Source organism: Opisthocomus hoazin, chromosome 2 (genome assembly GCF_030867145.1).
Source record: "Opisthocomus hoazin isolate bOpiHoa1 chromosome 2, bOpiHoa1.hap1, whole genome shotgun sequence".
Taxonomy (NCBI): domain Eukaryota; kingdom Metazoa; phylum Chordata; class Aves; order Opisthocomiformes; family Opisthocomidae; genus Opisthocomus; species Opisthocomus hoazin.
In genome coordinates this window covers 58,364,692-58,388,935 of record NC_134415.1, presented here as the reverse complement: position 1 = coordinate 58,388,935, position 24,244 = coordinate 58,364,692, and the positions used below count along the sequence as shown (strand labels likewise).

Genomic DNA, 24,244 nt, shown 5'->3' with positions numbered 1-24,244 from the left:
GTAAAGCAGAGCCTTAACGGAAGGGAGGTTTGGGGGCTTTCGGTGGGTCTGAGGTTTTCTTTTTAAATCTAACGCCAGTACAGTTCAAGGAAAAGCCATTAAAGTTGGGGAAGAAGCTTCAATGAATCATAATTATTCAAAACTGGTTAATCATTTTAGCATCTGCCCTAATTTGTGGAAAACAGGAACCTAGCATACTTCAGAAAAATAACTACAGCATAGGTTGAAGTAACCATCAAACTTCAAAATTATCTGTTATTTTTGAAAGTTTTGAGAGTCTTACACCTAAATGTAAGAAAAATCTAATCTGTTTTAAAACACCTGTCCGCATGGCGCTTCTGTCAAATTATTATTTGGCTTTATTCACAAAACTGATATGGGGGGGGGGGGGGGGGGGGAAGAAACAAAATGAAGGCATGAGGTTTGGATTTCGTAAGCCCCAGAGGACTGAATTAACATAACTTTTATAGTGTCTAGAATTATTTTGCCTTTTTCCAAAGTTAGCTGTCTGCAAAAATTACAGAGAAACTCCACTATTTGATTAATTCATTTTCTTATAAAAATTAATAGTTAAAACAGATTGCCTGTAACTACCAGCCTCAAATCTCTGAAGCTGAAGATTCAGCATATTCTCTAAGGAAGTGAGCGAGCTGCTCCACTTTTCAGAGAAGCAATTACATAAACCGTAATTTTCCTTTTCCAATTTAAGCATGTATTAAAATTGAAATAGGTAATAAAGTCCATTTCAACACGTTTTGTGGGATTTTATTGCAGTTTTGCTCTACTTTTCCACCCTGGAAGGACTCTATCAAAGATCTACTTTAACTGATGCAGCAGAGTTCTTATCTGACAAGATTATGAGAAGACACTAAGTGAAATAAAGGTTTTCAACCTTTCAACTGAAGCAAACGAAAAAAAGATGTCATAGGGAAGAACACTAAAACACCCTACAGATTCAGGACTGGAAGGAGATTGCACACGGGTTCCTCGGTGCCCGGCTGTTGGGCAGTGTTTTACACCCCACTTCTTTGGGCTGTTTGTGCCCGCCCCAGCAGAGCTGCACTCCGCTCACTCCCAAGCAGGAGCCTGCTGCTGTAGGCTGCAGTGAAAACCCCATATCCAAACAGCTTTACATAGAGTATGAAATACACTTTGGAAATCTTCCACCCTTTAATTCATCCTATCGTATCAAAACACAGTGGACACTGGCATCTTCAAGACATCTACCATGAACAGCATCTTTGGAAGCACAGGTTTGCAAGCCTATATTAACATATAAGAATCATCAAGGCAAAATGACTTGTTTACTTTCATTGATAGAGATCAACGGCAGGAAGTACAATACTACAGAGATATTACAATATTTGTATTATGCCTGTTTATAAATAAATACATGTTTACATTATGCTTTCCACATACACAGAATGAAGTATGCATTTTTCTACCAGCACTGTCAATTCATTTTAAGGAAAACCCCCAGCTACTAATCTCATTTCCAGCAAGCACATAGCAGGCTTGCGTCACTCACCTTGAAGACCAGTATCCAAGCAAGCAGGGAAGGAAATTGCTCACGCAGGGGAATTTCATGCCTCCGTCATTTATACAGTTATTTACACTACAGAATTTATTCAAGTATCTATATCCTCTGCCTGACAAAGGTACAGGTAAGACAAAATATGGTTTGATGATATCAGGAAATGTACACTACTCTCAGTGTAAAAAGGCTGTAAAACGGCTTTATGAGAATGACTGTTTCAGACATCTAAACTACATCTTGGGTTGCAACCCAGTTATGTGGAATGAGTAGCAACAGCGACGAAGAGCTGGGGACTCATCTGATTATCACACATGCCCTGTTGCACCACGGCAGATGAAGCACAACAGTACTTGTGTGGAGCTCCTCCAGTCCCCACAGTGAAAATCATTTGTGTTTTTTGCCTCTCATCTCTCCTGGGGGATGGGGGAATCATATCAAGCTGTTCACAGGAATGGAGAATAACTGGAAAACACAAAACAACACTGAATGGTAAATTTGGTTGGTAGGGATTTCCCCCCCCCTTTGCACTGAGCACTCCCACTCCAGTGGATGAGCAGTAAGCTCCCACCCCTGGAAGCAAGTCCTCTCACACACACACAAAAAAAAAAAGACATGAATTTTATAGTTTCATTCAGCTTTTATTTCATTGTCCTATCCATAGTAACAATACAGATATTAAGGTTAATGCAAGCGTGTTACTACAGGCGTCACTTCGTCTCTTGAAGTCTGCTGGACACTAGCAGCCCAGCAGATGGTCATCACTCCAAACTCCCCACCCTCCACCATCATTAAATCAGGACCAAACTCATTTCAATAGGCTAGCCCCAATTCATAAAGAACTCATTGTCCTGGCCAAATTAATAGCTTTAGATCTTGCATTACCAGATGTGCTTCAGAGAGACAATAACATTTTAAATTATAATGTGCTGTTTAAATTCCACTTCAATGTCATTTCTCATAAATATTGGTGTATGAGGCAAACTTTAAAACTATGAACCCATTCCCAAAATAAACACAGAAAACTCTGTATTTTTGGTTTTGATTCTAGACAGAATGGCACAATCATCCTCAATTATCCTGCAACTCACTTGATCAAAAGCTCTCTACTCAGACTAAAAGTGGCACAGAGTCTTTTGGAAGGCTTCACTTCATCCTAAAGATAAATAAACCCTCAGCATTAGTGCATCCAATAAAGAGGCAGGCAGTTACAAGCAACACAATTCAGACTAATAATAATAATAAAAAATAAATAGGGCAAATCAAATCTGTAAGAATTTGGAGTAGGTCTTGCCTTCATTGATAAGTCATCAGTAAGAGTTTTTATACACGTCAAATGGGGAACAAAAAAGGTATAGAGGGAACCATTTGTCATGACTTGAGTCATGTCATGTCTGACATTTGCCAGACTGTTCGCATTAAGAATCTTTTCCATAGGAACAATTTGCAGAAATGAACACCAGTACAGTAGAAGCAACTAGCAAGCTATCTTTCCAACTTGTGCAAAAATTAGAAGTAGAATTTTGAAAATATACATGTTCTTCATGAGGAAAAGGTAGACACCATTGAAGGATTGTAATACAAATAAAAATAATAATAAAAAAAAGAGACAGAACTTTCCAGACAGACGGTATTCACTTCAGTTTTAAATGATATTGTTATTTTTCCATGGTACTGAACCACGTTTTCTTACAATCCTGTAACTCAAAAACTTCTCTTGCCAACGGATTCGTTGAAAACTGTCTGTATGAAATGTTCTTTTTTCAATAAACTGTTATTTTCTAATAAAATATTTTTGGCTGAAAAATTCCTAACTGGCTTCACTTTTAAAATAATTTCTTGAGTGTAACATTTCATAAAGTCCAATGCCTTTCCTTACTTACAAGGCTACATTGTGTGTTTAAAGATATCCATGGACTCTCATGCCAGCACAAAACAAGCAACATCAGTATTTAAACCCGTACGTACAAAGAGTATTTTTCCTAAATAATCTATTTCCATACGGAAGAAACAAATACAGCAATCGTGATTCTAAGGTCTTCTCCATTCTATCTTGTAAACAGGATTAGAAGCTACATCCCCAATAATCTTTACCCTCCATTTGATCACAGAAGACTGTGACACCCAAATACAAAATATACAACTACCTTCACAAAGTAACTTCACACATCTAAATTATGCAGGAAACAAATATAATCCAGGCTGGATTTACTCTTGAAGCACAGCTTACAGCCACAGCTGAAGGAAAGAAGTTACAGCCAAAATGTTTGTGGGGGTGACAAACACACGCTTGGGAGGTAACAAAGACGCAAGGGAAAAAGAGGAATATTTGCTTTTGAAAAGGAAAACAAAGAAAGAAAGAAAAAAAATCATTGTTATGTCTCCTATCAAATTCCATACTGGTATAATTTTTAACTACAAAAGAAATTCACGAATTGAGAGCAAAACAGCACTTGATGTACTGTGCTGATGTAACTGAAGCTAAGTACGCAAAGCGGGGTCGGGGTTTTTTTATGTATTAAACATTTTTTTGAATTCCTACATAACGTAACTAATAAAAATATTTACTTTTACAAAGGGTCAAGTGAACAGAACATAATTCTCCCAGAAGGAAAACAGATGTTTAGTGTCTTCAAAGCGATGTCCGTGCTGATAAAAGCAGTAGCTAATCTTTCTTTTAGAGGCTGAAGTTCTTGCTGAAGTTTCTTTTACTGAACAGCTATGTATCATGCTTGAATGAATATTTGCCTCAACAGAACAAGTATTTTTAAATTTCTAATAGGATTTTGGGTTATGTGTGTAGTCATCAATGCATATATACTCAAACAGTTGCCTCTGAAAGTTCTGTAAAACAATCTATAGTCCTGCTCAAAGTCACATATTGCATCTTTAGCTCAGAATGAAAGAAGTCACATCTGCTCCCAAAGCCATGATTCCATAATAAAAACATTTTAGCAAGCTTCTATATAGCAATTTGAATACACGAAGTCACACAAATATTCAAGTGTTTCTCATGAGTCATGCAAGAAGTGCAGAATACTACATCAACATAGAGCTTAGAATTGCAAAAAACTCAAATTAACAATTTACTATATTTCTTAAAACTTACCATAATGCATTAAGAGATCCATAAAATGGAATTTACAAAGACTTGAGCAAATAGATTTCAAGTGGGTTTTTCCTGTATTCCTTGGCTGGTGCCATGACTAATGTTTAGCTACAGCATAATGCTTGCCAACAGATGCAAGATAAGTCTGAAATCCTACGGGGATAGGCTAAATGTTTAAAAGGCTTTGGAGGCATGAACATGGTCTCTGTGTATCTCACTTAAAGCAAAAGGATTTTTTAGTTGCTTAAATTACCCTTAGACAAGCCTACAAAAAAAAAAAAAAAAAAAGACCAGCTTTACCACTAGAAAGAAGGAAAAAACCTACCCAATTTAAAATTGGTTTTGTGGCATCTGTTTTTCCATTTTCTCAAGTCTGACCAGATCACAGAAGTGCAGCAATGGCGGAAGTTTAACCTCATCTGCGCTGGATAACTACACAGTTGATTACTCTATATGGTCTGCATATTTCAGAGTGCGAGTGGAAATCAGATCAAAGTAAGGGTCACACTTTTGACGCCCATTTTGCCAACACTATAATGGTATATGTATCACTGGGGCACTATTTGCAGCGTGATTCATTGATGGTATCAGCTGGTATTCAGCTATGTAGATATTCACCTACAGCACTGTATATGCTTGCTCACCTTTCCCTTCTCTAGTGGCCATGTGCATCTGTTATATGAAAAACATGTTTACATGTTTAGCTTAAGGAAGGCTGGAAACTTCCAGCTAAACAGCATCATATGGATGCAGAGCTGTACATCTCAACACCTCCCTTGTTAAGTGATGGAGATCTTCTCTTAAGAGGGCAGGGACAGAGACGCAGCTTTTGGGATAGCAAGTGACAAGAAATGGCTGAAAATAAACACAATTTTATTCGACACATCAGAAACCCCCAAGAAAGAGGGCAGCACTGCTCAGTGCATTAACTTGAGTTAACCAGTTTCATCCAAGCTCAACATAAGTACTATCAGTTTAAGTACCAAAATATTTAGTCTGTGCAAAAGCAGAGCACTGGCACCTCGCTTACAAGAAATGCTGCAATTAAACACAATAAAAGCAAAACGGAAAAAACCAAGGACAACGAAGCAAGAGGTAAGGATCCAGATCTACACAGCCCTTTCAATTAACAGTTTTTAAAGCACTTTGTGTGGCAAGAGAGAACAAAAAGGTTCCCTGTAGGCACACGCAGGGTTCAAACAGAGAGCATCCCACTTTCACTCGCTTCTCTGTAATATATGAGTGACAGAGTCAAAGCATGGTAGGGGTTGGAAGGGACCTCTGGGGATCATCTAGTCCAACCCCCCTGCTGAAGCAGGGTCACCTACAGCAGGCTGCACAGGACCTTGTCCAGGTGGGTCTTGAATATCTCCAGAGAAGGAGACTCCACAACCTCCCTGGGCAGCCTGTTCCAGTGCTCCGTCACCCTCAGAGGGAAGAAGTTCTTCCTCATGTTCAGATGGAACTTCCTCTGCTGCAGTTTGTGCCCATTGCCCCTTGTGCTGTCGCTGGGCACTACTGAAAACAGTCTGGCCCTATCCTCTTGACACCCACCCTGAAGATATTTGTAGGCATTTATAAGGTCCCCTCGCAGCCTTCTCTTCTTCAGGCTGAACAAGCCCAGCTCCCTCAGCCTTTCCTCATGGCAGAGATGCTCCAGTCCCCTCATCATCCTTGTAGCCCTCCGCTGGACTCTCTCTAGTAGCTCCTCATCTTTCTTGAAGTGGGGAGCCCAGACCCGGATGCAGGACTCCAGAGTACTCCAGATGGGGCCTCACTAGGGCTGAGTAGAGGGGGAGGAGAACCTCCCTCGCCCTGCTGGCCACACTCCTCCTCATGCACCCCAGGACACCATTGAAGTCAGAAAGAAAAAAAAATATGGAAAGATTGTGGCTGGTGTGACGCAGAGGACAAGCCGTGATACGCACCACTACCGTCCCACACCTGTTTCACCCAGCTGCTTTACTGGCCTCTCTCAATCACTTCTCCAGACATCTGCCTCCCCCACTTTCAACCCTCAAGTCCACTTTTGCTCTCAGGCCAGACCCTTTCCTACACTACTTCATCTGTCCCCAAAACTTCCCTCCCTGCAGTCTGTAAAGCCAGGTAAGGAGCTTCCCCTGGCTCCATCCCCAGCCCCGCTCCAGGAGGTCTGGAGGGCAGGAGCCCCCCATGGAGCTCCCCAGTGAGTTCATCAGCGCTCCACAGAGTTATGCTGCAACACCTCAAGGAAAAGATGTTCAAGCAGGAGAGATGTTCAAGCAGGAGACGGACAACGATGCCACAGACTTAGAAACTGCACCCTAGAAACTGCAGTGAAAGCAGTGCAAATGTTTTAGCTTTCAGTTTGTCCTGGTTTCGGCTAGGATACGGTTAATTTTCTTCCTACTAGCTATGTTTTGAATTTGGGATGAGAGTAATGTTGATAACACACTGATGTTTTAGTTGCTGCTGAGCAGTACTTACACTAAGTCAAGGAGTCTTCAGCTTCTCATACTGGCCTGCCAGCAAGGAGGCTGGGTGGGCACCAGAAGCTGGGAGAGGACACAGCCGGGACAGCTGACCCCAGCTGATCAAAGGGACACCCCACACCACATGATGTCACATTAAACATATAAACCAGGGAAAGTTGACCCGGGGGCGGTGGCCGCTCCTCCAGGACTGGCCGGGCATCAGTCAGCAGGTGGTGAGCAACTGCACTGTGCATCACTCGTACATTGTTTTATCATTGTTATCATTATTATTATTTTCCATACCTTTTTTGCCGTTGGTGTGGGTGCTATTTTGTTTCTCCCCTTCCCCAGAGGAAGCCACTTTCAACACGATTTTGGAGTGTTACCCCTACAATGCAGTGTCTGTACTATGAAGACAGGACTTGGTACCCATACCACACAATCAAAACGCAGCACATGCCTGACACCTTTGTAGGTTTTTTTTTTTCCCAAAAATATACTTATTTGGAAAATATAAACAAGTCATTCAGTTCCAGTATGTGATTTATTTTCCTGCTCTGGCTACACCTGTGACAAAGGAACAATACTGTCACATGTCACCCATACCCCCTCTACTAACTAATCCTGAACAGGAAAAAAAAAAAAAAAAGTAGTCTTCAAGACAGTTTCACTGCTGTACAGGATGCTCACCAGAAAACAACAGATGTGCTATAATCACTACTGCCCATTCATTTCCTTTCTGTCAGAAAGAAAGCAACAGTCATCAATTAAGAACCCCTATCTGCTGGACACAAAAGGAAGGATACACTTCTCCTTGGTCATTTGACTGTAACAATAGGAGATGGCAGTGGGAAACGACTGACCACTCTGAGCAAGCATGGGGGAGAAGACAGGGGTGAGTGAGCTTGTCTGGGATTTTTTGTTTTAAATAAAGATAAGAGCTTCTATTCAAGACCTTAATATACAAATGTTTTAAAAAAATAATTTTGTCTATAGATTATAAAAAATCCTAATTATATTATTCCTGAATTTGTCCAGACAATTCATTGTAATGTTTTTCACACCAGAAAATCCCAAACATGTGATCTGACAGGAAAATTAAGCAGCATTTGGAAAAGATGTTTTATCAATTAACAAAGCTTTTTTTTAAATAGTTATCACAATTTTTATAAAACCATTAGTCTAAATGTACTAAGTGTTTAGACTTTCAATGTGTCACAGGCATAAATTATTTGGATTAATATTTTTAAGAATATTTTTAAGAATCCTTCTGTTAAAGATTACATCCACTGGTCAGCTGCATCACTCTGAAGTAGAATAACAGCTTTTATAAAATTGCCAACAGCAGAAAGCCCTAGAGATGCACTTTATATTATGTCTGTTTCAGTCTGACTAAAATCAGCCACAAAGGGTTTGGGGGAAACTTACTAAAAATTACTAGCCTTAATTAAGGTATCAGTCCCTAATCTAGCATGCCAAATTCAGTCCCGAATATTGCCATGGATACTAATGCAACTGCTCTAAGAACCTGCTAGGTGCTTCCCACAATAGGAAAGTTTTTACAGGCTTTCACATCGCAACTGAACCCCTATTTTTGCCCTGTACCTCTGCTCCATCGCATACCAAAAATAGAACCGACTTACAGAAAAGCTCACACGTGGGCACGCATCATTCCTCTCCACCCCCACACAGATTTGCAAGCCCTCATACCATTAAAGACATGGGCGAAACAAAGCATTCAGTGATGCACAGATGCTCGAGGAACTTTTTTCTGTAGTGAGTTTCAGCATAAACACACTGCTCACTAAAACTCCTCCTGAACTGTTAGAACAAAGTAATTGATCTGATGTTTCCTTCTCTGCTACAATGGAGGTCATGATTTTAAGAGCTGCTGAAGCCCATTTTCATTTTTTTCTAAAGATTAGCATATTCTAAACATCCACTTATTTAAACAAAAATTGGCAATACTGTTACATAAGTCAAACGGATAATAGCAAAATTTAAACAAATTTCATAAAACGTCTCCCGCACCACCCTCAAAAGTTTTTTCAGAATTAAAATATTCTTAAAACCTCCAGATTTATGTCTGGCACGTGAAGCAAATCTGGCAAAACTACTGGTGGTTATTTGGTACAGATTTAACAGCTGTCCCTTAAAGCTGTATCTGCCCAAACCACTAAGCTATTCTTTTTGCAGAACACCACTCCTCATATTTTAGGTTTCCTCCTTTTTTCCACAAAATTAATTCTTTATTAAATGCACTTCATCTAATCCTTGGATGCCTTATCCCGTTAGTTGATACATTCCCACACACTCCAGTGTTGCTGATACTTCGCAGTGAGTGCTTGTCTGCCACAGATCCCAGAGAATCTTAGGAAATCCTCTGCTTCTTAGGACATGTGCACAAGCCATGTTATCTCAGCTTTCAGAAAAGGGGTTATTCGAGTCTGACAGTCTGGTTTAGCTTTTCTGTTCATCATGAAAACACATTAAAATCACCGCAACTCAAAACCAAGGCCAAGCAGCACAGTTGAAATGAAATGGAAATCAGGGAGAGAGGGGGAATTTGCACAAGCAACTCACTTCCTAAGGTCATTAGGCAAATACTTCACATGCATTTGGATACGCACAAATTTCAAGCTAAATAAATAAAACTATTTGCTGTGTGGAAGCTGGGAATGTACAGCCCCTCCACACTTGTGGACAAAAAAGATATGTTAGCAATTAACTATCAGCAAATAACCTAGGCAACTAGTCTACTGAATTTAGGTCACGCCAATTCTTTTTCTCTAAGGTTGTATGTTTTAACATACATTATTCAAATCTTGCTATTTTTAGAAAACACTGAAGAAGAATTTCTGGTCTGTCTTCTCTCAGCCTCTGCAAAATGTTTTCCTACTTACAGAGACTGTTCTCCCCTGGATCCAAAGGCAAGTAAGACCTCGCTAATGTTTGTCAGATGTGAGCTTCAACTGAATGCTATCCAATCCTGCTGGTGTCTGTCTATTAAAGCTATCTCAAAGCACTGGATCTGGCACAAAGTTGCCACTTTCCTAAAATTTTATAAATGTTTGAACACATACTACAGAATTATATTACAAGCCGCACTGTCAGCAGGGTAAAATAATAAGTATTATTAATTAGTGGTCTAATAGAGCATATTAGTATTCCCGCTGCAGGTAAAAGAAGCCAGAGTGGCAATTAACAATGTACTTTTTTTTAATTTATTTTAAACTAATACATGCTACACTGGTTTCAGCATTAGCGCTGGAAGTAGTGAAGTAGGCTATTTATAAGTCATCGAGTTTTTGCAAATAGCAGTGTCCGTGCCATTACCCACAAAACCCATCACTGAATGCCCGCTTTCTTCAGAGAGAAGAAAAGGCTCCTTTGGGTTGGCACCAGGACTGAGGAGAAAAGGGAGAAAGGGACATGGCCTAAATCCCTCTTCTTATTAAATATTTTCTATGTAGTCTGCTGCCAGCCCTATCTTGAGGATTTCTGGAACATCAATTTGTTTCAGATAATCAAATGAGTGAAATCAGTTATTGCAACCAAGTTACATTTCCATGGCATCTAAATCTGCTTTTCCTATGCTCTCAAGTTCCCCAGGTCCCTCAAGACTTTCACGTAGTGAGAGTACAGACACAAAGTTAATACCCTAGAAAATAAACTATGAAAGATCACTTTATTCTCAGAATGACATACAGTAACATAGAGAGTCTCAGGAGAACAAAAAAGTCCCAGCCCCATGGAGAGACCATTGTTTCTCCATGAAAGTGGCCTTTCTACCTCCAAAAGGACAGAATCAAGCAACCAACAAAACATCAGCTACAGATCTTTAGCAAAACTTCAGTTAGAGAAACAGGTGCTAAAACTGAAGACTCAGCCTCCCCGAAATGCTTAGGCACCCCAAAATTTTAATTTAATTAGCATGAAACCCCACTAGTGTGCACATCGAGAGAACCCACCATCTTGGCTAACCAACATTTCAGCCCTATGCAGTACAGCGACCTACTGGGCACTGGCATACTAAGCAGCCTCATGGATTAGCTGAGGTATGTTCACTGAACACTAACAGCAATCACCTCAGCCAGAGGCACAACCAATGTCATCTCTTTTTAAAAAAAAACGAAACAACTAAATAATAATTTTTTAAAAATTACCTGGTTGAGCACTCGCCACAGAAATCACTGTTCGATTAGGCAAAGCGGAGTCACTTTTCCTCTCGTCCGCTGAATCCTTGGCATTCTGCGGAAAGGAGGGCAGAAGTTATGGAACTGGAGGGAGGCAGAGTGGGAGCCGAAGGGCGCAGGTCAGGGGGGCTGCGCTCACCCCACGTGTGCCCCCTCTACGCTGGGCTTGCCGCGCCGCCAGCCCGTTCTGCCCAAGGAATCACCACATGGGCTGAATCCGGTTCCGGCAGGCTCAGGGGTCAGATTTTTAATGGGAATTACACACTAATGTGATTCTGAAAATCCCATTAAGCACCTTGCCACCTCTGCAAGTGCCCTACAATCTTTCAAAATCTCAATCAGTTTGTCCACAGCTGCGGTGTTAGCCTGTGGCAGAGCAGGGTTCCCAAGTTCTAAACTCCGAAAGCTTTGGGCTACGCTCCCTCTGGAAACTGTTAGCGCCGATTTTAGACTTCATTATCTTTAATGCCTGGAAAGCTCTATCCAAATGCAACCTCGCTTTCCTGGCGAGCAATAGAAGGACACATCTCTAGCCGTTAAAACAAATCAGAGCCATGGGTCACTTTCTGAGATCTGGCTGGCACCTGCATCTGATCGAGATATTTTCACAAGGTCAACACAGAATGACAAATCTCCAAATGAAAATACTGTTTCTTCTACCACTGCACAAAGAGCAGCTACTTAGATACAATCATGGTGCAGCTTTTTCTAGCAAAATTTATTAACCTATCCTGAAGCCTTAAAAATGCAGGATTCTTGATTTAGCAAGGGAAAGAACTCATTTCCTTTGCTGAATATGCAACCCTTCCCAGCTTCAGAACATTGACTGGAACTTCAACCAGGAACTGAACGAGGATAACTTTTTTATTATTTTCATTCCTCTAAGCACTGCTTTACATTTGCCTGTTCTAGAGGACCCAGAGATTAATTTACCTCTCCTCCTTAGCTCTTTCTGTCTTATGGACTCAGCCAGAGGTGACAGTGAAGAATCCACAGAAACCAAACATCAAACGTTCTTGCTGTGAACTTTCAAGAAGCTATTGAATGTAAGACTGGATTTTTTTTCTTTTTTTATATCTCCATAAGGGCTGTTTATATACTTGGAGTGGAAACAGCGCACATTCAGCTGCAATTGATTTCCTGTATGGCAAAATCCCTCCTGCACTCAGCTGGCTGGGAACACTGCAGAGGCCTCTTACCATCACCAGTGTTTTGAGACCAGGAAGCTCTGCCCCATGCTTGTTCCTACGCCAGAATAAATAGAGCCCCTGCTGAGCGTCCAAGTCAATTTGGTCTAAGAGAACCAAACCATAAACAGGCAAGATCTTATATTTCAAAAATCCATGTAAAAAAATATTGGTCTGCTTTCATCTTCAACAGTAATACAATCAATTCAATCTTCCTAATGTGGCATAATGTTCATCTATAGATGTTTTTTAAATACAAAACCATTACTCCATCTGAGCAATGCCCTTTTTTTTTTTTTAATGAAATAATACATTTTCCCTCATGCAGTTGCTATATTTACAGCAATAAATCAACACTATAAGGCAATTTCGCAGATTTTTTAAAGAGTATATTTTTTCCCTTTTGGTATCACTGAGTGACAATTATAATAACAATTTTATTTACTGCATTTAGTTTTTTTCTGTTCACAACTGAACACATAGAATAGCCTCCACTAATACTATGACTCTGAAGAAGGAAATACATGAGTAGTGTTACCAGGTTCCTGTGATTACACTGTAACAGTTGTAACATTCAAATGCCGAACCACCTGACTGCACCTCAGGTTGTAAATTAAGTGAAACGAAAATACAAAGCGAGCTGTAATTACCATCCTAGTTTCCACTTAGTCCATGCAAGTTTCCTTAGTCTCAAATCCTCCAGAGGACTCCATTTCGACTGCTAGAGAAAGTTGCTTCTTAAAGAACCCTGGAAAGAGCCAGACTGGCAACATAACCACAACCATTTAAATATGCACACATACGTGTGTGTATGTATACATACACACACATATATGTGTGTGTGTATATGTATGTGTATATATAAAAATAATATGTGTATATAAATAAATGAAAATCAGGAACAGACAATCTTGAAGAAGCCTAAGCTTTCTACAAGGGCACTCTTGATTGACAGAAGTTTCATCAATGACATCTTCTTAGTTCCAGAGTAAAATTATTGGCCTAAAGCTGAGAGATCTTCTCTAACTCCCAGAGCACCCAACGGCATTTCAAAGGCTTTAGATCAATGACTTCAGATGGGGTCCTACAGTCACATCCAAATCAACTAAAGCACAAGCTACTGGATGCTACAGAGTGTTCTTCTGTCAAACTTACTTTAACTTTTTCAAGAAAGCTTTCCACAGATCGTGGTATTATCACACCATATAACAGAACAATCCATAAGGAAAATTAATTTTTCATCCTGTGAATTTTTTGACCAATTCAGCTGAATAGGCAGTTTATTTCTCAAACATCAGTGTAATAATATTGCACACTTTTGCACTAGAGACACTACGAAAGAAAACATGTGCATGTCCACTCAAAGAAATTGATTAACCAATATACTGCCATGTGCCCTACAATTTCTATTTCATCTTTAAAATTTTGGATGTTTTAAAATAGCTTCAGTTATTCTAGAAACATATCACAATTATTAACAAAAAAGTTTTGTATTCTTCATCACTTTTAGAAAATATATAGGATTTAAGCATCATGCAAGTACCAGTTTAAGAAGCAAAACCCCCACAGAAACCTACATTCCGATATTTAAGTTTACTTGAACCATGACTGGCTGTCCTATGAAAAACATTCTGACACCTGGAGATTTTAAATAAAAAGCCCAGAAACGTGAAAACTATCTTTCCAAACTCAGTAAAAATCAAGGTTCTCTTTCTGAGTATCTTCTGCATGGGGGGCAACCAAAATAATTTTCAGATCATCTTCACCTCAGTTTTCCTAAAAAGCCAAAGTGACACACAACCCTTCCGTGCTACACACTAATGGTCCTGGACTGAGATGCTGAGTGAAAGGTTAACATTACCATTTCACTCCAATAAATTGGTTCCCCCAAACGTTGAATTTGACTTTCAAAATCTCTGCTTTTTAAGAATTTCCCTACCCTGTTTCTGCTGGGAAAAATAAGCCAAAGCCACCCAACTACATATAATTGCATTCCACAAACATACAAGTGGGAATCTGCTTAAATTACAAGTAAGGTATCAAGACATTCATTCCTTTCATTGTCATCCCTGCTCTTATCTGGTCCCAAATCATACTAAATCACATCTCAAATCCAGACAACTCCATCCTTACAACCTGGATCACACTGTGTATTTGACACAATAAAACAATGTCAACATATACTGTAGTAAACAAATACTCTTGCCAAACAAGTCCACATACTGATCCTCTAAAAAAGTCTGAGGATAAAAGTCTTAGTAGAATTTGACATGTTAGATGGCAAACTACTGTACAGCTTTAGTTACCAGCGATGAGGACTAAAGTAAGAATTTATTTGACACGATTTTTACCAAGTTATGTGCCAGTACTTAAAGCCCAACTTTGCTGGCCAAGGAAAGCAGCTTGCCTATTACCGCATCAAGGGAAGGCCATGTACTGTAGCACCTTCTAACTGCATGATACAATGTGATGAACAGACAGAAGATGTGCTGCGTCACCAGGAAAGGGGTTTATTCCACATGCAATCAGCTGAATGCTTTCGCAGACATATTAAGCTAACGTCACGGGCTACATGCATGCAGCGCTCCTAGATTTCCCTTCACTATACCCATTCACAACAGTGAACAGCACAAAGGCTGAGTTGCACGTGAAGGTCAACTAAGAGCTAAGAGCGATTCTTCGCCAGACCATCCCTGACATGACCTCAAACTGCCCCCAGGAAAAAAGCCAGTGTTGGGCAAGTACAGGCATAGACATGTAACTCCGACCCAGGTACCAGAACTAATCACCTCCTGGTATGACTCAACATTTGTAACTAGCAAATAAGAGACACCAGCCCAGTACATTCTTCTGAAATTGTCAGGAAGACAGGCGTCACTGATCCTCTACTAAAAACAAAAAAGACTCTTCATACAGCACAGGCATTGACTTAAAGAAAAGCAAAAGAAGAGAAAGAAGTCTATCATGGGCAGGGTCCTCATCACCACAAGACAGAGGCAGTGAAGAGGCATTCAGACGGCCCTGGCACCCTTACCCCTCTGGAAGCCTCAACAGCTGCATGGTGCACACAGCCAGGGTGGGCAGATGACTCTGTCAGGTACGTATGGAAGCACTGTCCCCTAGAGACGAAAGAGACTAGAAAGCAACGGATCTTCAGTGATAAAGGCTGATGACCAGCTTTTCTTCTGAAGGCAGCAAACCAGACAGTTGTGGTTTTGGCTTTGCTCTTCAAGAATACTTCCTCGAAAAGCAGACACAGCTCCTATCATATCCAAACAGCATGCAGTAGCGCGTGGAAGAAATCCTTTCTCCTTCGCACCCCACCTGTGCATATCATAGGTCCCATCACGTCAAAGCTTCACCCACAAAGGGCAGAAGAAAAATGCCTATTCTGCTTTGCTTTGACCTTGTGGGAATCTGAGTCAGCTAGTATGCCGCGCTTTGGATGACCAAACTGCTTTGGGGTGTAAAAGCCAAATCCGTTGGGTGCGTTTGACAACAGGGGTGGTTTACTGATGGGACTCTCAGCGGCAGAGTTGCAGGAAGAATCTCTTCAGCGTGGTTTCTTTTGGAACTGTACTGTGCATGGGAGCAGCAGGATGGCTTAGCCATGAGACTGAAGAACTCAAGGGACATCATCAGCACATGCAGCCACGACCGAGGAAGCACGCCCGTGCTGGTCACAGGCCACACTACTGGAAGAGAATGACGCTGCCAATAAAGTGGCAAAGTGCAGGCTGCACTAATGGAGATCACCAGGCTGAGTCACCGTGCAGGAGATCAGCTCTGAACTTGGCTCAGCACAGCAAGAGCTGCCTTGGCAAACCACTCCGTCCTTCATACAGAAGGAAAGATGGGGTGTGGGATATTTGGAGAACCATGGCCATGTGGTGAGCCCTCCAGATACTCTAAGCCTGACTCTTGATAGCCTGTAAAGGAGCAGGCATCAAGGTGCAATACGAAGAACTGGGGAACTAAAGGGCCTGCATTAACCACGATTAGCAGACAAAACAAGATCTTGAGGAGCAGTTTGATGCGCGTGACTGATAGCGTCGCACGAATCAGAGACTGAGAAGTACGCGTGAACAGCGTGTGGACAGTGCACGCATCCAATCACATTAGAGCTATTGTGTGGCAAGGAACTATATAAACACGGGTTTGTAGCGCAATAAACTGGCTTTGTCTGATCATATTGATCATATGACGAGTCCTTAAGCCTGCTGCGACAATGGGGTTTTCTTGATGCTCTGGTCTGCATTTCCTTGCTGGCAGACTTTATGAAAGAGGAAGGCGATTCCTGAAGGGAAGGTGTGCAGAAAGCCTGGTCCACTTCAACTGAAGAATTTGCCTAGTACTGACTTCCCTAGCACAGAGACATTTCTGATACCAGTTTAGGAACAATGCCCTCTGAAGCAATGGAGGAACAGAAGCATGCCAAAATACTGCCCTATGAATCAGAGAAAAACCTCGGAGATTAAATGGTTATTGATGCCCTCAGGAATTACTTACCATCTTTCACTTAATAACAGATCACAAAAATTCTGCAGTGGCTTACCCAAAAGCTTGCACTGTGCCTGATACTTGGTGCTGCAGGCAGATGTTCAGAAGAGAAGTTAATGCCTTTCCCCTGGAAAGCTGGGAAAAACTCCCAAGGTTAAATGAGTTCAAGCTCAGGAGGAGCAGATATTGGAGACGACACCTTCCTATCACAACACAGAGGAGACTTCATGGCATAACCAACCTGACAAGGCAAGGATTGCAAAAGGCTACATCCAGTGAGGAGCATGGCAAGTCAGTCTGTCTGCCTGCAGGACAGAGACAGCAACCTCCTCGGGCAGCAGGAGCACAATATGACCAAGATAGTTCAAATCAAGATTCATGACTTCAGACTCATCTAACATGAGAGAGACTGACAACTATCAGAGAACATTGATGGAAAGGAGAGATTACAAGCTTCATATGCCAGTAGTGCATGCAGGAAGGCAAGCAGTCTCTCCAAATTCAATAATGATTCATTGCTAAATACACCTTTGTCTACCATTCAAATAGGCTAAGACTGCTGATTCTTCAGAGAAATTAGTGTTTCTGCAACAGGCTGAAGTCTAGGGTGACATCACTCAGACACTAAGGTATGACAGCTCTCTGGGCAAGGTATGTTATCAGGATAATGAGAAAGAATTGGAAAGTAAACAGTGACAAAGCTCCACAAATACTTGAGTGTGAAGCATGCCAATCTCGGCAGCACCAAACCCACTTGCAAGCTAAAATGCTGTGTCTGCTGATATTAACTTGGTTGCAGCTTAAACAGCAGGTGGAAAGCTTTGTGCATACTGAAGGGATAAAGAAGATTACAGACCTGCATAATAAGTAGTTCTCATTTCACCCACCTATTTTCAAAATTCTTTACAAAGAAGGAACTGTAATTTTTCCTTCATATCAGGTATCAAGGACTCAAAGCATGATGTCACTTTAGATCAAAGTACCACAGATCAGCAGCAGAAGCAGAAAGCAAGTAGTTCTGCACTGTATTTCTGAAATGCTTTAGGACCTTAACTATGAACCTGGACTCACTGGGATAGGCAACACAAATACAAAAAAGAAAAAAAAAAAAAGAAAGGAAAAGAAAACCAGCAAGTTGATACTGGTATGTAGAAATCACAACAAAGCTGCAGCAGACACTGTATCTAATCTTAGGGGATATGCAGGGGGGTAAACATTGGTAAATACTTGAACAAAGCAGAGTTTACAGGAGGTTAGTGAGGAAAGCTTGCCTGTGTTTACAGATAACTCCGCCCAACGCAAGCGGAAGCATGGGAGAAAGTACAAGCGCTACAGCCAATGCACTAAACCTAGGAGATGGAGACTACTCCTGTGGGCTGATTAAAGGCAGAAGCTGACCTTGAAGCCCACACCCAGATGACTATGCTGAAAGATGTCAGCCGTGACCATGAAAGGAAGCTGGCAGTTACGCCGCCCCTGAGAGCGCTCCTGAGGGCAACCCACACAGCCTTCTCTTTCCTGACCTAGGTATCAAGGTTTTAGCTACAACAGCTCTGAGCAAGCAGCTGGGCAGGTGATTCAGTCCCTGTTGCAGTGACAGCCCCCACACTCGGGTGCTTCAGACGGTGCCCCAGTCAGCAGCTGACAGTGGTTTCAAGCAGCCTGTAACTCTGCTTGGACAGCTGCTTCTTTCAGGCCCCCGCGGTAAGTATCAGTAGCTTTGCCCTCCGTTCCCTTCCCCAGTCCACCCGGCCTAGGCCCCCTTCTTTTCCTGCACTTGTAATGAAATTTGCAGTTAAATCTATTTCAGGCCAAGTTCATATAAACCTGACTTGGTAAATCAGACTAGACAGACCTATTCAATACAACAACCACAAATAAAAGAATTACTTACATCCCTAAAGTGACTTCAGAAACTTTTAACACTATGAGGTAGCTTGTGATGCACACCCTCCTTTGGAAATCGAATTAACACAACAGCCTCTGCCGAAACTTTAAGTTATTATTTAATCAGTTCACGTGCATCTCTTGTATTCTTAACCAGGTACATAAAAGGCTCCCACACTTCCCATCATAACTGTTGCCACTGTACTGGTGATGTGCCGAAGACTGACATTACCCCTTCGCTCGCTCTGCTCCTGTTCCCCCCTCGCTTTTGTGGTTCCCACTCACTCTGACGCATGATGCTTTTCTAAAACCCCAAGTCTTGGAGGCATGACATCACGTGGGAACCTCAGCTCTTCTTTCAAAAAAGAAGTTTCTACGCATTACAGTTTCACCAAAAGAAACGGAAAATATGAATTTAATAGGTTTAAAAAACAAAAGGAACTATAAAGTATTACAAGAGTAATAGTTAATAAACCAAACACAAGTTTGGGAAGTCTGAGCCGTGACTGGGTTTGGGAGGACACTGTTTGGGATTGGTGATGCTGCACAACTCTTTAGGTGGTTTTGGTCAGTCTCCCAGCAGGAGAGGCTTAATCAGCAACTAAATGAGCAGCTACTAGAAACAGTTTGAAATGCATCTTTAAAATAAAAAAGGGGGGGGGGGGGGGACAGGGGGACAGACAGGACACTATAGGTTCCTTGTCCTCTGCATTCTCAGTTTACAAGAGTAATGTTTTCTTACACTTTTTTTCCTCATTGTCAGCGCTACAAACTAAAACTCCTTCTGCCCAACCACAGTAATGCAGGTTCTCAAAACTAATATGCCACTGCAGACTTTGCTGAGGGCTGCAATATTTTTTTTTCCCCTCAACACTACAAAAGGAATATGCTGTTTAGCATTAACAGTGGTAAGACATCTTCATTGTCCCCACGAGCAAAAATTCCAGCTCATTGTAAGAGGACCAGCATATATGACCACAGCTACTCCAAATGTCCTCAGTAGACATTACATCACTAACATGTATTTTTTCATATGCCATTATTCTATCTTCTATTGTATATTCTAAATAAATATCTGTGCACTACACTTGGCCTCTAAGAAATTTACAGCAAAGTAACTTAAAGCCATAACTAATCCAACATGTCAATAAAATTTGTTCCTTTAACACAGCAATCATCCTTCTCAACACATGACTGAATACAAAAGGGAATGCACATCAGATTAATTCCTTTGTACTAACTTCTAACTGCCAGAGCTTTATAGATGTCTCATCTGAGAAGCACTTCTAATCAGAGTCCTGCAAACAGCTTCCTTTATCATCAGATTGGACGTTCCAATTATTTCCTGACCCAGTGCATCTGACCCTATGGACTTGGGGTACGTGACAGGGCCATGCTGAGCGTCATCTCCAGCTGCCACCCAGCAACGTGGCGCCTCTCCTCCTCTTCACGGCTCCACGCTCCAAAGGCCAAGAACTGCAGCTCTGGTTTGGCTGGGGAGAGACTTAGTGATGCCCAACAACTGCTGGAGTGGCAACTGGGCACGAGGGAAACAAACAAATAAATAAATAAAAATCAACAGCTGAATGAGTCTTTGGCATACTTTAATAAGTGTGTTAAATATCTGTTAAAAGATTGTTATTTGGGACTTCTTTAATAAAAAAAAAAAAAGAGATAAAAGAGGTAAAACAGAAAAACCTGTCTATTCCGGGTTCACTGAGTTCACATATTTTGTAGTATCCTTCCCTAGGAATTGTTTTGGTTTGGGGTTAGTCATTTTTAATACAAAGGGCACACTTAAATTTTTGAGATTATACCTCTATATAAAAACTCTTTTTTTAATAGCTGTATAGGCTAATCTGTGGAAGTATTCTCCAAGATTACCAACAGCAGATTTCGTAACTGTGTTCTTGTTAGCCCTGTCTTCGGGTCGATCTTAAAAGCACTCACCAGAGCCTACGAGTCATATGGGTGATGCTATTACAGAGCTTTGGCTACCCTGAATCTTTTCAGTAAGGTAAACCGACAGAAGCTGCTATCACAATTGCAGTTCTGTTAGTGATACACGGTTACAGAAAACAGATCAGCTTTGCACTGCACAGTTTGCATTCAAAGATAATAAAGCACTACTCCAAGCATGTGCCTTCATCAGTTGCTATAACCCTCTCTAGTTAGCAGGGCTTAAAAAGCCTTTCCTGAACTGGAGCCAAGAAACCAAAAGCATAGGAAAGGCAGAGGACGACAGGTATATGGCAATCCAAACAAACACACGAGGAAGCTTTCAAACATGCACAACTGCTCCAAATGACTTGGCAAAAATATTAATACTGGTGCCACGTGTAAAACTGCATCAGTGAAACCACGCCAACCCATGCAGGTAACAGTAGCAAAAAGTACCACAAACTCATGACTTGTCCAAATTACTTATTAAACAAGTAAGCAGACACTTTCTCTTCCCTTCTAGTTTTAACCTTTTAGGTCACAATAAAGGTTTAAAAAAACAAGTCAAAAGAAAACTCTAAACCCACTCTAAAACCCACACAAACCACCAACATCACAACAACAAAAAACACACACCAAAAAAAAACCAACCCCCAAAAAAGCCAAAAAGCCCACCACCAAAACCAACATGGCACGGAAAGGTACCAAGAGTTCAGTGAGTTGGCTCCCAACCTTTTCTACTGGGCAGACTTTACACCAAGGCCTCACAATCAACCCCTTCAGGCCCAAAGGACGCCTTTGGACAGCTAACTCGTATTCTCACATCCTGCCCGAGGCAGGAGGAGAACACATTAGCAGATGTCCTGAATCATGAGAGCTGCCAACAAACAAAGTTCACTACCTGAAGATTTCCAAAGCTGCACGTTCTTAACACCTACCCTCACTTAGAAATCAAGTCAATACCATCTTTGCAAGATGTTATCATGTAAGACTACACATTACAAACCGATTTGACTACACATCTATTTTTGCTTCTGTTTCTTTTTTTGAAAATCATTAAGTACAATAACAAGAAAAACGACACATTAACCCCTCATGTTAGAAACACGACACCGCTTTGCAGGGATGCACGCACTCAGTCGTACCGCCACAGTTCGACGTTGTTTACCCAGGGCTCTCTAGGTCTGCAACAAAAAGCCAGCATTCCTGTAAATGAACACATTTGAAACGGAACCTTTTATCAGAGCGCTCTGCATCGTTTCTAGTTTGCCAACCAAGAACACAGGGGAGAAGCAGAGAGTCAAAGTTTAATAGCTAAGCATCTGCATGGACCTGAGAACAATACCAATATTCATTAAGAGGCCGATCTCAAACTGCCATCTCATATTTTCAAGACAAGCGCCCTATTAATACATTTTCTAACCTTACCATAACTCTTATGCTTTCACCTCCAAGCACCCACACGCACACCAGTAAAGAGTTCCCAAAATGATGGCAACTACACGCCACACACACCAAAAAAAAACCAACTAAATTTTAAAAATAAATCTCAAGGAAGCTATATATTGTGCCTTGCCAACCACAGTGAATCGCACAGCCAGGAGCTGCTACCGCCAGATTTAGCTTTGTACAAGCTAACAGGATTCCTTTATAAATTTAGCTAGAGGCACGGGCAACAAGCGCTTGTGGAAATTTGAACCGCACTCTCCGGCAGCGAAGATTGTTCTCTCCAAGAACGGAACAGTAGCAAAAGCAGACTATTAGTAGGCTCTTACTACACAGCTTTCCAAACACCTACAAGTCATCGGGTTCTCTGGGCAGCATTATTAAATCGCTGAAGTACCAGCAAACATTAAAAGAAAAAAAACCAGGCCACGGCTGTTTCTGAGCCTGCCAATGAATAATTAAAGAGGGGTGAAAAAAAGCCAACTAAAGGGAGGCCTTATTGGAAGCCAGCTGAATGTACAGCTAAGTTTGTTTCGGGCCCTTCTCCCTCACCCTCGGAGAACCGTGGCTGGCGAAGAAAGGAGGGAGCGAGCGCCTCGGGTCCGCCGGGGCTCAGCGAAGGACGAGCTGAGGGGCTCGAGGAGTCCAAGACGAGGGACAAGGACCCACCAAAGCAGGGAAGCGGCAAGGGCGGGAGACGGGGGGACACAACCAGGAGGTGCTGCAGGGCGGGAGACGGGGGTGACACAACGCGGGGTCCCGCAGGGCGGGAGACGGGGGGACACGACCCGGGTCCCCCGCAGGGCGGGAGACGGGGGGTGGGGGGGGACACAACGGGGGGTACCGCAGGGCGGGAGACGGGGGGACACAACCCGGGTCCCCCGCAGGGCGCTGCTCTGCCCCAGCTGCCTCTCCCTCCCCTGCCGTCCCCAGCAGAAGCGTTCCTGCGACTCAGCGGTAAGACCCCTCGCGTTTGTAACCCTTTCCGGGCCGCACAATCCAAGTCACGTCACCCCAACACACCCCAAAACCGGAGGGTTTCTGGAACAGGGTTTTCCAGCAGCCGCGGGCTCGCTACCGCATCGGCACAAGCCCCGCGACGCCGCGCGGCTCCATCACGAGCTCAGGGGAACACTCCCCCCGTCCCCGCACAGCCCCGGTGACTCCCCCGGCCGGACCCCGGCACCTCGGCACCGGCGGCCGCGCACAAAGCCCTTCGGTGGGCGAAGCGAACGGCCCCCGCCGGCCGCCCCAGCCGCGCACAAAGGCTGCGGGCGCTAAACGCCCGCTCCCCGGCAGGACCCCCGCACCCGCCCCGGGGCCGGGTGCCGGGAGCCGGGGCCGCAGGGCAGCGGCCGGCTTCGGGGGGCCGCAGGGCGCCGGGCGCCTCACCGGCCGCCCCCGGCCCCTCCCCTCCCCGCCGCGCGCGAACAAAGCCCCCGCGCTCACCGGCGGCCGCCGCCGCTCGCCGTCCTCTGCCCGCGCGCCTCCTCCCGCCTGGGACCCGGGCGCGGGGCGGCACCCCCCCGCCCGCCACTCAGGCGGCGGCACCGGCTGCGGCTCCCTCCGTCCGCTCGGGCTGCGGCTCGGCCGCCAGACTTCCTCCTCCTCCTCCTCCTCCCGTCCGGGCAGGGGAGGCTGCGAAACTCCCCTCCTCCATGCAGCTCCCGCGGCCCGGCCGCTGCCTCGGCCCCTCCCCAGGGAGGCCCGGCCCGGCCCGGCCCCGGCCCGCAGCTGGCTCCGCTCCCCTTCTCCTCCTCCTCCTCCTCCCCCCGGAGGCTGGGAAAGGGGGGAAGAGAGATTAACCGCTCGGACCCGTCCCTGGAGCCGAGCCAGAGGGAGCAGTCGGGTTACAGCCCCGAGGAGAAGAAGGGAGGAAAAGAGGGGAATAAACAAAAATAAAAGAAAAAAAGGGAAAAAAAGCCAGCTACTGTTTGAGGCAGGGTCGGGCTCCCCCGTCCCGCACCGCCGGGCTCTCCCCCGGCTCCGAG

At 43.2% G+C, this 24,244-nt stretch overlaps 1 protein-coding gene across 3 annotated transcripts in view; it reads right to left on the bottom strand.

Annotated features, from left to right (window-relative positions):
* Window positions 1–23,814, bottom strand: part of PLEKHG1 (pleckstrin homology and RhoGEF domain containing G1) — a 135,836-nt gene extending 112,022 nt beyond the window's left edge. For 2 of the 3 annotated variants that reach the window (XM_075413789.1, XM_075413790.1), the window contains exons 1-2: window positions 23,703–23,814; window positions 11,263–11,347 (exon numbers count right to left, since the gene is read on the bottom strand). The gene's annotated coding sequence lies outside the window, so the exon portion shown is untranslated. Of the gene's footprint in view, window positions 1–11,262; window positions 11,348–23,702 lie in introns of those variants that run through there. The other variant, XM_075413788.1, reaches the window with a different exon arrangement.
* Between the last annotated feature and the right edge of the window lie 430 nt (window positions 23,815–24,244).